General features: G+C 36.2%; 1 protein-coding gene and 1 long non-coding RNA gene across 5 annotated transcripts in view; both read right to left on the reverse strand.

Moving 5' to 3' along the window:
- The window catches only part of KCND2 (potassium voltage-gated channel subfamily D member 2), a 478528-nt gene that overhangs the window by 241487 nt on the left and 218801 nt on the right, over window positions 1-18240 (reverse strand). The window lies entirely within an intron of this gene.
- Window positions 1-18240, reverse strand: part of LOC144288497 (uncharacterized) — a 229494-nt gene that overhangs the window by 8650 nt on the left and 202604 nt on the right. Inside the window, exons 4-5 of one of the 3 annotated variants that reach the window (XR_013356358.1) lie at window positions 13458-13512; window positions 12299-12509 (exon numbers count right to left, since the gene is read on the reverse strand). This is a non-coding gene — a long non-coding RNA (uncharacterized LOC144288497). Of the gene's footprint in view, window positions 1-4228; window positions 4315-12298; window positions 12510-13457; window positions 13513-18240 lie in introns of those variants that run through there. The other 2 variants (XR_013356359.1, XR_013356360.1) reach the window with 2 other exon arrangements.

Raw genomic sequence — 18240 nt, forward strand, 5'->3', positions numbered from 1 at the left:
TGGCTTCTTTAAAAGACATTTTGAAAAAAAAAAAACAAAAAAACAGCAGATTAAAAATGTACACTAAGCCTCAGCCTAAGCCTCATGGACATTTATTTCCTTTGGGTAGAGCTAACATGCGTAGCTTTCCATGGTGCTTAATATATTGTTCTCACTTGGTTTATTAAATGCTCTTCTTTTTTTTTAAAAGAGATATTTATTTATTTGAGAGGTAGAGAGAGAGAGAGAGAGAGAGAGAGAGAGCAAGGGGAGGGACAGAAGGAGAGAGGGAGAGAAAATCCTAAGCAGACTTTATGCTGAGCACAGAGCCCGATGCAGAGCTCGATCCCACGACCTGGCGATCATGACCTGAGCCAAAAACAAGAGTTGGCCACTCAACCGACTGAGCCATACGCAGGCACCCTATTAAAGGCTCTTCTAACAGCCTCTGTTACTGTACCTTATAATATGCCTATCTCAACGAGAGTGATGCCTAATATTCGGAACATGTTGGTAAATGGGTATCTTTCTGAAGGTACATTAAATAAGAGCCAGTCTGGCAAATTGCAACAATAATTAAGACCTGTCCCTTCCTCTAGTCTTGTTTCATTAATTTATTTCTCTAAATACTTCCTTTGTAACCTGTACTATCTTGGTGGCAGAGACTCACAGGTGTCCTCTAATACCCAAGATCCTCTTTTTCTACTGTAGTAAAAAATACGGGCTTTGCGTGAGCACACATATCCATCTGAAGTAAAACTACTTTCCCAGGGTCTTTTGTTTAACCAAGTTAGACTATGTGATTAATTCAGGGTAATAAAATCCAATGCTCTACTTTTTGCCACTTTCTTCCATTGTCCGTGGACCTTGAGAGTAATTAGCTGGAGCTCCATTTGCCAGACTGGATCATGAGAACATGGGCTACATCCGTGGGTGACTAGAAGGCGCCTAGGTCTCTAAGGACTTTGTGAAGCAGAGTCCCACTTACCTCTGACACAAAGGGAATATAAATCTCTACCTTTTTAAAACCTGCTGAAACATAATCCTAACTTAAATGACATGTGAATCTAATCTTATGAAACACAACTTCCATCTACATTCTGACAACTCGCCTCTTTCAGCAAGTCTTCCAAGATTGAGCAATATCACATACCTGCCCTTGTGACTATTTCACTTTTCAATTGTGGCCATACTGACCCTCTAAAGGGTCCTTAAGGACAAGGTGATCTCTTGAAATAGATATCACATGAAAGGGACCTGGAGATCTTTCTGGCAATCGATAATAATGCAATTAAAGAGCTCTTGATAGAATTGGATGTTCTAGCATGCTTATTATTTTTATCTCTAAATGTTAGCAGTATCCTTTATTTTTCAGTCTAGTTAACAAAGAGAATGATTAATCAGTGTTTTTACATGCTACACATAACACTTAGCAGAGAAAGGGTATTATTATAGTCTCAGATATATGACAGTTCTTGTAAATTATCTTTATCTTAAAAAGAACCTAGACAAATTCAAATGCCATCATCATCATCATTAAGCCAGATTAATATCTTTTCATGGGGTTGGGTTATGAAATTTGTTCAGCTCAACAAGGGATTGGACTAGGGAGTACATGGTGTGTATACAAATTACCGGTAAATCCAAGTCTTAGGAAGGTTAGCATCTTATAGGGAAGAAGACAAAAATAATTATTATACAAAGCAGAGCATATCTGCTGCAAAGTACAATGGAGATTTGGAAAAGAGAAAGGTCACAGCCAGTGAGCAGGGATTAGAAAAAGTGTCAAGAAGCAGGTGGCAGTGACACGTTGTGCATGTCAATTTACAATATGTGGCCTTCTCATCTCACACTAACTGTGGCCCCGAGTAAAAACCAACAGGGGCACAAACAAGATACCGATCTACCAAGTGAGTCAGGCTTGGAGATCTTAGTTCTCCAGCCTCAGAGTCCATCGGGTCAGCTTCTTCGGGTAGACTGAGGTAGGTTTACTACACAGCTTTTGCCCAGAGAGATCTCTGAGCGAGAGAAGATCCCTTTTCCTCTTCTCATTAAACTTTCGCTTCAAACAGCCACTGGTCTTGTCCTCTTAATTTCCATAACCTTTAATAATTAATTTTGAAACTGTCTATATTGGCCTGTTATTTACTTGATCTTGCCTGTTTCTCGTGTTAATTCAACCCCCAGTATTTCTTTGGCTACATCACATGCTTGCCGCCTGCCACTGGTATGCTGCCTGTTACCAATGGGTGAATGGATAGTTTACTTTTCCGAAGCCTAAGAAATACTTATCCTTGCTATTTAAAGACAGGCTTATGTTCTAAGACCTTGCTTTTGCCTGAACTCAGACATTAGCCCTAAAGTTGGCGGAACAGAGCATAGGTAGACTTTGTTATCTTCACCTTTCTTTCTAGTAATTCACCTCTCAATCTTGATCTCACGAATAAGTGAATGTAGCTTCTATAAATGACTCTAAGTCTATGAAATTTGGGGAAAAAAAGCTCGATGGAAGATCTACCATGAAAAATCTAAAATTGTAATTTTCTACATTTTCTTTCCTTTTTGGGTATGGGGCAAAGATAATGGCATTGAAACACATTCAGTTGATCAGCCATTATGCTAATGAACAATCTGCATAGTTCTGGGTCAGCAACACTACAGCCCCAACTTTCCTGATTGAAAGGGACACAGTGACCTGGGCAAGTTGGTTTGACAGGCTTGTTTTTTATCACACAATGATAAAGTAGGTCTCATCAAAAAGCTGAATCACACTGAATTGGGTTAAAAAAAAAAAAAAAGTTGTCCTATCCTGCTTTAAAATATCCAAGAGTGGGCTGCTAATATTTGTTTTTTTTTTTTTTAATGGAATGTTTGATCTCATTACTTTTCAAAACAACACTGTGCTTAAAAACAACCCACATTATCTACTGCTCACAGAACAGTTTTAAATGTTAGTTTTTATAAAGCATAAACATGAAGGGTTTCCAGGTGAGAATGCTAGTGAGAAAAAAATAAATAAAACTAACATGTTTCAAAGATTCGATTATATTTCCAAAGCATCTATTCATTTCAGCACCTTTATTATTGCTAATGCACATGATTTCAGGGGAGTAGAAAGAAGCTGAATTTAAATAACTACTTGTGGCAACACAGCACCAATTATACACTCCATGGCTATTTATGTCCTCTGGTGATCAACTAGCAGTAGGAAGTAAAACTGACAACACACTGGTACAATCACAATTATGGGTCAAACTTCAACAAGCCTGTTTAAATGGTTCCATTAGGTCCTCCTTGAAATACTGATTTACATATATTTTGACTATTTTCAGACATGCTATCCACTTCAACATGCAGTGATATAATCATTTCCTACAAGGATGCATTAGTCTAGAGCACTGAAAAATAAAATAGCATGCCACGCACACAAATTTCTGTAGAATTTAAATTGCATTAGAATACATCCCCAATCCTATTTTAGATTAAAATATCATTTGGATTCCACAGCAGATCTATTTAATAGGGGATTTGGATATTTTTAGAATCGTTTAAATGGGCTTTTGCTTGGAGTATTAATGTATTTCTAAGGTAAACAAAAACCAAACATGAGATAGGAAGTGTCTTCTTACAGAGACCCATGACTTACCTAATTTTTATTATCTCTTCTATTGGTCTGATCTAAATATGGCTCTTCCAGGTGATTTCTCTTTCCACTATAACTGCAAGTCCTCTGCAATGTTTTCTAAATACTGCTCTTTTAGAGACATGTTTTAATGTGACACAAGTATCTTGTTTAAACGGTTTCCTTTTACACATAACCTCATAATATATAGAGAAGAACATACGTAATGCATATAAAACTATATGGAAAATGATAAAATGTATACATGAAAACTCATCCATTAATCTTTAGATCTTACTGGTACTTGAAGCTATTTGATCGCTCCTCTGGATGTCTTCCATCTTTCCCCCAAAAGAAACATGCTAAGTTCTTTCTTACAATTTTATTGATTTAAAATAGAGCTTGTACACCACATGTATGTTTCTCTAAACATTATATTGTTTAGTTCAATGATTTTAAAATTTTCTAAAAATCAAATTGTCCTATAGGTGACCAAATGGCACCTTTTATTTATTTACAACTTTACTACTTTATGATTCATTCACTTTGAATGTAATTACTTGTAGGTCAGTACTTTTTACTGCTTACTTAATATTCCATTGTAGTAATACATCATAATTTACTTACCAATTGGATATTTGAGATGTTTCCAAACATAAATGTTTGGAATAGATATTTAATCCATTCTGGATTGCACTCCTGGAGCATATCTCCTAACACAAACATGCAAGAATGTTAAAAGTGGTGGTATCAATTTCTATTCACACAAGCAGTATACGAATCCACATTATTTCACATCTTCGCCAATCCATGGACTTGTTAAAATTCTTAATTTTTGCAAATGTAGTGGGTGTGAAATGTTATCCTGTTATGTACGGTTTTAATTTATACTCTCTTATTACTGACAATATTAAGAATCTTTTTATTGGTTTCCAGCGTCTTTTTTTTTTTGTTTGTTTGCTTTGCTATGAAAAGGAAATGTCTATTTATATCCTTAATCAATTTTCTATGTGGCCATTTGCTTTTTTCTTTTGTATTTGCAAACATTTTTCATGAAATCGTACAATGTTTCTTCAGATGTCTGTCTCCATCCAATAAACTTAAATTCCTTGAGAGGAAGGGCTGTACCTTCTTTATTGTTATCTCTCCAGCAATCAGCATTATGATTCAATTAGATAGTCCTCTCTTTTGCAGATAGTAATATGTTCTTTTTGCTAAAATTTCTTCTTAAATCGTTAAGGAGAGTATTAATCATTGGTCTACAAGAAGCTTATGAGATGACATAATCAGACCGGGTGGTAGGAAGGGAACAGAAGCTTCTTGGTATATATATATACACACACACACATACACACAATGATTCAGTGGAAGGATGGTATCAAATTTTAGTGTGGTACACAAGCTTCTCTACAAAGTGATTTCAAGAAATCCACCTACCTTAAGACTTGCTTTATAAATCACACATTATGTTATGATTTCAAGTTACTACAGGGAATACATAATTTTTTTGAGCGCGTATGTCTTTTACTTCTTACTAGATTCTCATTCCACAAGAATGAGTAGAGATGGGAATTGAAGTGTTCCAATAGCTAGAGAAACAAATTACTTCTTATTTGATTGACGGCCATGAAATAGTGTGGTCAGCAAAATATTAATGTCTGGAATAAATTTATGTGAGGCATAAAGAAGACATTTTTTTTTCATTTGAAAACATGAGATTGTAACTGCTATTTTACACGGCATTATTAATAAAAAGTTTGATTAGACATGATTTCAATGGCCAAAGATTTAAATTAAAATTTCTACCATTACATGAAATCTTTCAGCATTACAGATATTTTATTAAAAGATAACAAATTGTAATTGCCAGGTTGTAATTATTTACATTAATTGCATAATTGCGCTAATCACGTAAGTGGGTAGTAGCACTTTCAAACATCCCTTAATTGCTTCTAAAAATTCCAAATGCATGGAAGGAGAATTAAAAGTAAAATGAAAATGAGGCGATGGCAGAAATCTGAGAAATAATTTTTTTTAAATAACATGTTTTTAGTACTTAAAATACATCCACACGTGTTTCGCTAAGATGGATATTATTCCTATGTCATTAACACTTAAAAACATGCCTATTTCCTGTGAATCTCTGCACGTAATCTGCTCTGTTATAGCCTAGGAATCTACACGATTGTTCCCACCTGTCTTAGGTTCAGTCTTTTTACCACAGTTTCAAGAAACTTGAAAAATAGTTCCCTTTAACCGTGACCAATGGGATACCAAGTATAATAGGTTATTTTTTTCAAAAGGAAGGAAAGCCTTTCTATAACACTAGAAAACTCTTCTTTATGATTCTAGGATGTCTGCAATCACCCATCTGTTCTGTTGCTGTAGGAACGACACAGCCCATCACCCAGAGTGGGCACCCAGTAACTACCTGTCTCAGAATTAATTGATGCATATATATTTCGGAGAACATGGTCTCATCCAATCAGAACACTTTCTTTCTCCTCTGCCGTATCTTCAACCCAGGGAACTCAACACTTTGTAGATGTTCACGTCTCTTAAACATGATTCAGAGTTTAATTGGGATAAAGCTATGTTCATAAAAAAATTTTTCTGCTTACTTTGGAGTGTTTGGAGGTACTTGACCACTCCTGTATTAGAAGCATGAATAGCTAGTTTTCTGTCCTATGACTCAATGGTGTTAAAGCCCAGAAGAGTTTCTATAGTCACCTGGTCTTTAGCATTCATTAAACATCCACTAAGTCCTTCATTTTGGCTTATGAGTGGCCTATTGGGCAAGTACTTTGTCCAATCATCCTCTAAGTTTTGGTAGAACTTCAGCAATGAGAGGACAGATTTACTTGCTTAAGCAGAAATTTTACACCAGATGGTGATGACTAATGCTGAATGTGGAAAGAAATATTATTTCCTGAGCTATCCATATTTTTTGGGTAAATAATTCTTTTATCCAATCACTCTAAATCCCTGTGTGACGATTTAGCACTTTTGCAATCTCCCAGGGAGTGCTTCAAGTATACACAAGAGCCACACAGGCATGGCATAAGCATCCCTCTACACCCCAGCCTTGTGATATGAGGCTGCTGCTTAACCTGTGGTCTGCATTCTGAGCATCTGCCAATTTATGTCCCATGAGCTCCTTTGGTATTTTGGTGAAATATATGGATTCCTTTTCTGCACAGATTTCTAAAATGCATAAAATAAAATGTATAAGATCAAAATAAAGTCCATTAATACTCAGGTTCAGTTACACATTTTTTAAAATCTCCAATCATGATATGCTTGCTTTTTTATCAACAAATCATATAAAGTAGTACCGAGACTGGGTCTAATAACTACTTAAAGCAAAAAGTTATGATGAATTGAAGTCTCTATGAGAGCGACTACAATACAATGACAGTACAGTGACACTGATGTGTCTCTTATATTCTATGTAGAAGAATATATATCTTAGATATATTGATTAACAGAGAAAAGCTAAATAATTATCAGTGAGATTTGAGGTAAAATTAAGCTGTAATTTTGTTTCCTCCCAAGTACACAGACACTAGAGAATTACTGAAACCTCTGAGTCTTGTGAGTGATACACTTCAAGCTAGACTGCCCTGCGCCCAGGTAAGCTGTGGAGACACAGTCCTGGTATCCACCTCCAGGGTGTAGGCTTCCAAGTCATCGTGGCAAAGCCTAAATTTGAAGACTAGTTTCATAAAAGTGTGTCTTTGTTTAGAGTGACAGGATGGCTCTCCTGGTTCTCTCTCTCCTCTTTACTCATCTGGTTGACCCACCGATAGGGGTGGGTTTTAGACTGAGTTATTACCACCTGAAGTGTTTTCAGGTAGCCTCCATATTTCTCCCAAAATTATTACAGAGCACCCATAATAGAAATTTAGGTAATCTTTCTTAAATTTACAAGATTTCTTAAATTTACAAGATCCACAATATTGACTCCTTCAGATCTCAGATAGTCCTTCTATGTCCCTGTGGGACGGTGCATGAAGCCTAGTGCTTTCTTTAACTACACAAAGTACCACTTCAAGATTAACGCTGCTTATGATAAGGGTGTGATTACATGAATAATTACAACCGGAATGCAAGCATTTTCATCTCTTTTGGAATCACTGTAACTGACAAAATATGCTTCTGTCAGCAAACTGGATGATCCATTAGGGAGAGAGGGAGAGGCTCTCCGTAACGGGTGTGGAATTTCTACGAAAATTATTTATTTAGAGAATATTACTCTCTTTTATTTCAGTTGGGGGTTTGTTGAACAAGTTGCAAAACTGCATCAATTGAATGAATCTTTGAAAAAGGGAAGAAAAAGAAATTCACTAATCAAATAATAGAACAAATCTTCTATTAAAGCTATTAATCTTTAATTTGTACACTATGTATGTATAATATGTACATATGTATGAAGTTTATACCCATACGTGACTCATACATATCAACTGAACGGAGCTAACTTACACAAGAGTTATAACAATGACCAAATGATCTATAGATACAGAAGTCATTTGTATTAATGACCTATAGATACAGAAGTCATTTGTATTATGTGTGAATTCCTATTTATGCTAAGTGTTTTAGACTTAATGAATTAGTTGCACAAATATAAACTATTCTAGATGGAAAATAGGATTATTTTGGCCTCTATTTAATACACAGAATCTGAATATATATGCAGAAAGATTGAATTTATTTCTAGCAGAGTGGTAATTTTAATCAGGATACTTGTTAACATTTAGCTGTAACTGTCAATGTATCTGAGTGATCTAATATTCTATACTTTCAAACTGTAGGGGAAAATTGAACAGATTACTTAGAGTAGCTTATTGAATCTGTGCTTATTTTTTTAAGTCTGGAAAATACACTTTGGGTTTAATTAGCATGTGAGATACTCAAAATAAATCACAGTTGATTATGTTGGTTTTCCCATGTACATTACTCATGTTTAAAGGTCAGTAAGGTTTTTTAAAATTTGTTCTTTTTTTTTTTTTTTTTGCAAATGCACACGGAAGAGACCAAGATGACAATTCGTAAAAGGTGATGGAAACTTCACGAATAAATATGCAGTACATTAAATAAAAAGAATGAGAGTAATTTTTTTCCAAATAAAACATTATCTTACATTAACAAATGTTATCTTAATTTTTAAGCAATATAAGCTTTTACAAACATTTAAGCAATAAAACATACTCTTAATACTTATTAGACAATAAAGCCACTGGTACTACTAGAAAGAAAGGTACTACTTCCCCGACACCATCACCCCTGCTTTTTAATTGCGTATCTTTGGCGTAGGTGTTGCTGGAATCAATTAATTTCCAACCCGTTTTTTACTTCTTGTGTAAAATCTCCCCAGGTTCTTTCCCTCTTATTTGAAATAGTCCTACGTCAGGTGAATCTAGGCACTTGAGGTGAGGAGCGGGTCCCGTATTTCATTACTGTGCCCTTCCCAGACGTGACCGAGATGCTGTCCACATACAGACCTCGCCCAGGACCCCAAGGAAGGGGAGGGTTTGGGGAGGCCACACACGGCATTGCAATTGGACCTCTCGGCTAGGTTTTGTGAAGTGCAGTGACACAGGGGGGAGTTGATGACACTCCTTTTTCTATTTTTTTTTCTTTTTTAAAATTTATTTGTTCATGAGAGACCCAGAGAGAGGCAGAGACACAGGCAGAGGGAGAAGCAGGCTCCATGCAGGGAGCTGGACGCAGGACTCGATCCCGGCCTGGGCCGAAGGCAGATGCTCCACCGCTGAGCCACCCAGGAGTCCCATCTCTCTCTTTTCTGTGTTCTGCCTCAACCCTTCCACTTCCTTCATTTTTTTCCCCCGATATGTTAAATGTGTCCATTTTCCTCTACCTTGGACTTTGGTGCCTCATTGTACCCAGAAGGGTGGTTTAGCTGTTTCTGACATCAAAAGCTAAACTGTCGCTTGCTCTTGTATGAAGGGCATCTTCCTCCTCCCCACCCCTTCACTTAAAGAACATGCCTTTTTTTTCTAGTAGAAGCTGCAAGCCCATTTGGTGAAAAAGCCAAACCTGTTGAAATTTAATTTATAGAATCGTGATGCCAGGCGTTGGTGGGAGCCAGCCTGGATCGCTGGAGTGCTCCTGTACAGCGCTTTCCACATTGGCTTCCAGTAGCTTAGCATATTGATTTTACAATTTATGGCTCTCAAAGCCATTTGCAGCCTTGATCCTTCTTATAGTTCCAATTTGCTTATGTCAGTCAGAACACTGAAATTGTTCCGTGGCAGCATGTTTCCTTTGTAGCTCTGATTTTTTAATAGTTCAATTCATTTAAATTGGGATTGAAAGTTAACATTGATTTTCTTCTTTAATGCCTAGCATTCCTCAAGTTCTTGTCCCATATATTTTGGGCTTATTATATATATGCTTAAAAGGACAGCATTGGTAGGTAAGCGGTATTTCAGAAATTCCCCTTGCATTGTCTCAGTTACTATAACCGGCTCAGATATTGGTGAGCTACCTATACCAGGATAAGGACACAGAAAGAAGCCTGGAATTGCTCACCACTCAGTATGGAATTTTTTTTTTTTTCAGCATGGAAATTTTCACTGAATCTTTTTAGTTGAATTTTGATGCATTACCTGCACCAGAATCTATGAATCAACATATAAGTTTTCTACTTTTTTTTTTTAAATAGGCTCCACACCCAACGTGGGGCTTGAACTCGTGACCCTGAGATCAAGAGTCACATGCTCTACCTACCAACTGTGCCAGTCAGGTATCCCTACATACTGGTTTTCTTGTTCAAAATTTGTGGAAAGCAAACTCGGGCCCTTTCCTCATTTCCTGGTTGGCTGGTTAACTGCTCCCTATCATAACTTTCTATCAATCCCCCCATCTTCCCCCTCCACTTTCAGAATTTGGCCCCTGCGATTCCCATGTTTCTAGAGTTCTACAGCATTAATTACCTTACATCCTCTTGGCTTCCACAGCCTGTAGGACTGAGTTTCAGTGTTTTCTGGTTTGCTAAGTCAATTACCACTCCTCTGTTAGCTCTTGGTTTCCAAAACTTCTATGATATTCCTCATTCCGCAGTTCTCCCATTGCTAACACTACCTTGAAAGGATATATGCACCCTTATGTTTACTGCAGCATTCTTTTTTTTTTTTTTTTAGTATTTTATTTATTCATTGGAGAGAGAGAGAGCATGAGCAAGGAGGAAGGATAGGAGAAGCAGTCTCTCCGCTGAGCAGGGAGCCGACGTTGGGCTCCATCCCAGGACCCCAGGATTATGACCTGAGCCAAAGGCAGGCACTTAACCGACTGAGCCACCCGGACGCCCCCAGAATTATTTACAATAGCCAAGAAATGGAATCAACGAAGTGTCCACTGATAGATGAGTGGATAAAGATGTGTAGCACACGTATACGAGGGAATGTTACTCAGCCATAAGAAAGAGTGAGATCTTGCCATTTACAACAAGATGGATGGACTTAGAGGGTATATTATGCTAAGTGAGTTAAATCGGATAGAAAAAGACAAATACTGTGTGATTTCACATATATGTGGAATAATAAAAAAAAAAAAAACCTAACAAGCAAACAAAAAACCAGAAACAGACTCAATACAGAGAACAAACTGGTAGCTGCCAGAGTAGAAGGGGGATGGGTGAAATATAGATGAAGGGGATGAAGTACAAATTTCTGGTTATATAAGCCACAGAGATGAAAAGTACAGCATTACTCAATATTGTATACGTAGTCAATACTGTGGTAATGTCACCTGGTGACAGGTGGTAACCATATGGTGAACACTGAGTAGTGAGTGTATTGTTGAATCACTATGTTGGGCACCTGAAACTAACGTTGTATGTCAACTATACTTTAATCTTTAAAAAGTACATTAATTCTTGAGTGAATGAGCTCTAATAGTTCAGATCTGTTCACGGATTCATTTATGCATTTAAAATTAGATACTGAACACATGTGTACATTAGGTGCTGGTAATACGGCAGTGAATACCAACAAACTCCATCTTCTCACAGAGCGTACTTTTTTAGAGAAGGGAGACAGAAAATATAAAAACAAACAAAAAGAGTAAGTGTGGTGGTAACAAATGCTAGGAAAAATAAGAGAACATTGTAAAAGGTCTGCAAGTTACTCTTGCAGAAAGAATGGTCAAGGTAGCCTCTCGGATGAGGTGGCAATTGTTAGGAATTTTCTTTTTTACATTTCCTGTTTCATACAAAAGATTCTCTAGTGTCTTCCACATTTATAGTACATGATTTTATTCATAGAGAATCCAGGAGAGGCAGGGCCTCTGTGAAGTACCCCAAGGTCAGTCTCTTGTCTTAGCAAATCAAGGACTACTGCTCTCCCCTTTTGTGCCTTGAGAAAAGCTATGGTCATGTCTCTGCCCTGTTTCCTGAGCAGGTATAGCCATTCCTACACTTTGATATTTCACGTTGCCATGGAGTCAAGTCCTTCTTGGCATTATTTGAGGGCACAATAGAAATTTTCTTACTCTAGGATAATGAATTCTAGGCATTTTAAGATTTGATATTTAGATGAGAGTTTTAGAAGTTGAAAAAATAATTCCAAAATGCCACCTCAGTCATTTCATCATTAATATAATACTAAACATATCAATTATTGTAACAAAATGTTAATGGTTGCATTACATTAAATAAAAGATCTATTCTAGTTCTTTTTTTTTTTTTTTAAAGATTTTTATTATTCATGAGACACACAGAGAGAAAGAGAGGCAGAGACACAGGCAGAGGGAGAAGCAGGCTCCGTGCGGGGAGCCCGATGTGGGACTCGATCCCGGGACCCCAGGGTCACCCCCTGGGCTGAAGGCCATGCTAAACCGTTGAGCCACCTGGGCTGCTCCATATTCTAGTTCTTATCCAAAACTAAAAATAAACACATTAACAAATTAGATTTTACAATGTTGATTAAAATGCTAAAAAAATTTATTTTTAATTTGCTTTTGCATATATGTAAATATAAATGACATACGTTTATACAAAATTTATTTATATATAACTACAAAATATTTCCATATATAAGTATATATGTCATGTGTGCACATATGTACAGATATAACACATAGAAAACTGGATCTTAGAAATAGTGTGTGTAACTTATTTTATCATGAAGGAAAAAAAAAAAAACCCAAGAGTATAAAGCTCTCATTTTGATAGCTTTTTTTTTTTTTGTCAGACGCTAAAACCTTGATAAGTTTTTAAAATAAAATGAGGGGTCCTGTAAATGGTACATTCCATCTCTCAACTGGAGGTTCTGCAAGAACTTTGTATTATATATTTGACATGTTACATAAAAAGCAATCAGCAAAAATAAAAGCACTCAGAGTAGAAAATTATTATTGAAGGTATGATATGGAAGTTTAAGTGGGAATGTTGCAAACAGCCTTTTTAATCTTAAAAATGTATCTGTTAAAATGTATTTCCATGTATGGTGAAACACATTCCCTATGAGAAATTTGTTGCTTTTTGGAAATGGATGTTTCTCCTGTTATCTGTGTAATGAAATAGATTCCAGGGATCCCTGGGTGGCTCAGTGGTTGAGCGCCTGCCTTCAGCCCAGGGCGTGACCCCAGGGTCCTGGGATCGAGTCCCACGTCAGGCTCCCTACATGGAGCCTGCTTCTTCCTCTGCCTGTGTCTCTGCCTTTCTCTCTCTCTCTCTCTCTGTGTGTGTGTCTCTCATGAATAAATAAATAAAATCTTAAAAAAAGAAATAGATTCCATATCTGCAAAATAGAAAGTAAATATAAAGCCTTTATATAATTATGGAATAACTCCACAATGACAGGCATCGAGAACAGAGGACAAGAGACACCTGTCCACCACCCCGGGGTCTTGGGTTAGCTAGTATTGAAAGCCCGTTTCCAAACCTAGAAGAGGAAATAAAAGATTAGGTAACGGTCACAATCACTACTCAATACGAAGCGGATACATAACAGTTACATCAGTGACTCCGTGCTCACCTGCCTCGACCTCGCTTCCGGTCTCCAAGGTGGGATTTCCTCCTCATTTCTAACCCCCCTCCCCATGTTTACTGATGTGCTCTTCCCTGTGTCTCCTAGGATCTTGCTTCTCATGAATCTCTCATATGTCTTTATCCTCACATTTCTTTTTTTTTTCTTTTGCCTAGTTTTTTTCCTCTTCCACTACCACATACTCAAATTCTTCCATGCTAAATTTTATGAAGGGAAGCAAAACAATAATAACAAAAGAATCTTGTCTGCTTCTTCCCACCCAGGTACCTGCACATATCCACGCTCCCCTCTCTTATCAAACTTCTAGAGACAATATTCTATGCTCAGTGTGTCTAATTCTCCATCTCATATTTACTTATCAATGTGACACAGCCAGTCTTTCATTATGTTAGTTGCCTGAAATTGCTTTCTTTGGGGTTACCAATCCCTTTCTAATTTTCAGTTTCTTGATCCTTGCCCTATTGGGTGCATCTGTAACACTTTGTACTACGGTTTCTTTCTTCAGTTTGTAACCCTTGCTCGCTTTGATAGGGCGGCTCCTGATTTTCCTCTCTCACAGCGATGAAGCCTCTCAGTTGGTGCTGCTACATTCTTTACTTCCTGCTCCCTCTAAATGAAAATACTTTCAAGAATCCTTTACCAGTCTTGTTTTTTCAGCTTCCTATTTCTCTTTTCAGATAACCTCAGATATTTCTACTATTTTACCTACCAATCCCATGCAGATTACTCACAAATCTCTATGTCTCGTTGTGACTTTTAAAAAAAGCTTGAAGGAAAAAAAAAAAAAAAAAAAGCTTGAAGGATCCAGATTCGTGTTCCAATTGCCTGTGGGGTATTTCCTCGTGATTGTCATTCTGGTCTCTCAAACACAGCAGCACAAATTCTAAATCATCATGTTTCCTGTTCTTGTGTTTCTGTTCTCAACACTCCCCTTGTTGAAAGCCCACATGCCTTTCAAGACCTGGTACCAATACTACATGCTTCTTAAAGTCTCTGATAAGTGTCAGTAAAAAAAAGGCTAATTATGTTCTTTAAACCAATCCTTAAATAAAATATAAAGCCTTTATGTCAAAAGTCCTACAACACAGGGATTGAGAATCTAAGCTTTCAAGTTAAGAAGCCCTAGGTTTGCATCTCAGCTCTACCTCTCAGTAACTGTGAACTTTCTCAAGCCATTTAACCCTGCCAAGCCTTGTTTTTTTCCGCCTGCTAAATGACGATAACAAAAAGTCAACTAATGCTGCCAATGATTATTATTGTAAATAAAATAAAATAATAAAATAAAATAAATAAAATAAAATAATAAAATAAAATAAAATAAAATAAAATAAAATAAAATAAAATAAAATAAAATAAAATAAAATAAAATAAAATAAAATAAAATAAAATACTGGAAGAATAGCATATAATCCTCAATGGCAGTTTGAGCTGGAGGCATCTGGTCTACCTTCAGAGCTACAGAAGGACACCCTCTCTCTCTTTAAAATGACTTCCTGGATGTTGCCTAACTTTTCTTTCTCAAAATAAAGCTGCAAGGGGGTCTGGGAAATGTGTTCTTTAGTTGGGTACAAGGCCATTTGAATAAAGTAAAGGAGAAAGAAGAATGGATTTTCAAGTAGGCAACTAAGCTTCACTACCTCAAGGACTAGGGTAGTTTCAAATTTAGCAAGATTAACCAATTAGACTTAATTATATTAGCTGTAGAGCTTAATTAATGCAATTAATTTATCTAGTGATTACTTCTGAGAGAAGAGCAGTTATAGATAAGTTTACAGATAAACTCAAAAAATATGATGAGAGTCTGATTTTAAGGCTCCCTAGACTCACATTTAGAATTAATTTGAATAGAGTATGGACTGCAAGTTTAGATGCTCTGTGGAATGGGAGATGTATGTGAAAGTGAAAAAAAAAATCCATTTAGCCTTTAAAAGTAAGAAGGAAAGATTTTTTGTCTTACAGATTTCTAAGAGCTTTCAAGGCACAATTTTTTAGGTATCTAAACATGTCACAAAAAGTTTACTTTAATGACCAGAAAGAACTCAAGACATATTTTCCTCATATAATTCTGAAACTAGTAATGTTAGAATTTGCACAGAAATAAGGTAATTAAATCTGATTTCAAATATGATAAATGTTTGCATATTACCAATTTATGAATTTTAGGGCAACTTAAAATATAGCTTCTAAAATTTTTTTTTTAAGATTTTATTTATTTATTCATGAGAGACACAGAGAGAGAGAGAGAGAGAGAGAGAGAGAGAGAGAGACAGACAGAGACACAGGCAGAGGGAGAAGCAGGCTCCATGCAGGGAGCCTGATGCGGAACTTGATCCCGGGACTCCAGGATCACACCCTGGGCAGAAGGCGGCGCTAAACTGCTGAACCACCCAGGGATCCTCATAAGAAAATTTTTATGAGTAAAACAAAACATAGAAATGTAGAGAGAAAAATAAAGCAAACCCTTCTAAAATTATCAAATTCCAAAGTTTTCATGATTTTGCCTCATTCACTTTTAACTACTTTCTTCCAATTTTTTGAAGTATTTTTTTTAAATATTTTATTTATTTATTCATGAGAGATGGAGAGAAGAGGCAGAGACACAGGCAGAGGGAGAAGCAGGCTCCCTGCAGGGAGCCCAATTTGAGACTCCTTCCCAGGACCCCGGGGTCACGCCCTGAGCCCAAGGCAGATCCTCAACCACTGAGCCACCCAGATGCTCAGTGGAGTATTTGAAGTATTTGAAAACAAATCCTTTTATCATTTAATTTTACAAGAAAACCTATCTTTTGAAAAACATTCAATCATTATTCTATCATTAATTGACATACACTGTGTCTCTACCGTATGTCCCTTAGAGGTTTGGCAACATATGTCAAAATTTCTCAAAGGATGCCTTTATCAAAAAGGAAGAACATTTTGCATTTACAAATGTTTTGTAATCTAAATTATGTAGCTTTTCCTGTATTGCAGGCATCCACAGATCTTACTGTTACAAATCCTGCCTTCCGTATGGTAGAAGAAGGGAATTTAGTATATGCACGGGGACAATTACAATCAGTATTCAACTTATAATCACCCCATGAAAGCCGATCTGTATGGTCAAAAAAGAGTCTAATATATCAGTTTAAAACTTAAAAGTCTTTTTTGTAAATAAAATTCTTGATAACAGCACAGAAGCTTATGTTTTAAGCAGGTATCAGCCTCTATCACTATCTCATCACTACCATGTTATTCTGAATTATATATCCCTTCTATATTTGAGTATTATGATTCGCTCTTCCTTTAGAGGAATGTTTATATATATCAGATAGAAAATACATGCTGAGAATTACCAGAATAAACATTTTAGAAATCTCTGGAAAAACACCCGAATATATTTTTAAAATATTTTTTTTTAATTTATTTATGATAGTCACAGAGAGAGAGAGAGAGAGAGAGAGAGAGAGAGAGGCAGAGACGCAGGCAGAGGGAGAAGCAGGCTCCGGGAGCCCGACGAGGGATTCGATCCCGGGTCTCCAGGATCGCGCCCTGGGCCAAAGGCAGGTGCTAAAATGCTGCGCCACCCAGGGATCCCTAAAATATTTCTTGAAATTCTTTTCCCATAAAAAGTAACTACTGTTAAAAATAATGATATATTTTGAGGCTCATTACAGGTTCATTTCAAAAACTAAAATATTACTTACATTTCTTCTAGTTCTTTCCTAACTCCAAATACTTATACTCTCTTTTGTCTTTTCAGTTCACAACCTCACTAAAAGTAAAAAGTATTTCAAAATCAAGCAAAAAACAAACAAAACAAAACAAAAAAACACCATTTTCCATGAGTTGAAAAACAGAGATCTGGATGTTTGATACCATACCTCTTTTTAAAATATTAGGTTAATTTTATTATGTGAGAGCTTATATTTTATAAACCTCAGTATAACTTTTGCCTTGACCTTGTTGTTATATAGATGTTTATGATCAAAATATTCTCCTCAAATATACATGTTGGTAAAATTTGAGTGGAGCAAACAATGACCTACTAAATCTATAATTAAGATTGAAATATGACTTTATCTTAACTCTGAATATGTTCTGTATTTGAACTGAAAACAAACAGGAATCTGTAACATATTTTTATATTTTTTCTAATAAACAAACATCAATATAGTTTCACTTTAATAGGATGTAGTTTAAGCTTCTTAGGAAAAAAGTTATGAGGTCTTGCTTTTCTTTTGTTTCTGTTGATGAAATTGTATGCAAGAAACCTCACAACACATCTGCAACACTACAACCTTGAATTTTAAGTTGATATTGCCTGTAGTCAAGTGTGAGTCATGAATTTCAATACATTTGTTTCAATTGTTCCCTACAGCAAAGATGCAGAAAATACTTATTTCCCTGGTTAGTATCAAATTCAAATGAATTTTATCATTTGAACCAAGGAGGAGACTCTAAGGTACCATCCTTCCTACAAAAAATGCATAATGAGGGAGAAAAATATTAATGGTTTAATACATTATTAAATTAGAGAGGATCAAATTTCCTTCTATTTTACTTGGATATAATTATAAAATCTCCAGTATGGTTATTTTCCCGGCTTGTCTAAGAAAGAGATAAAAGATTCTGTCTCTTGAGTCT

The sequence above is a fragment of the Canis aureus genome, chromosome 18, assembly GCF_053574225.1.
Source record: "Canis aureus isolate CA01 chromosome 18, VMU_Caureus_v.1.0, whole genome shotgun sequence".
Classification (NCBI taxonomy): domain Eukaryota; kingdom Metazoa; phylum Chordata; class Mammalia; order Carnivora; family Canidae; genus Canis; species Canis aureus.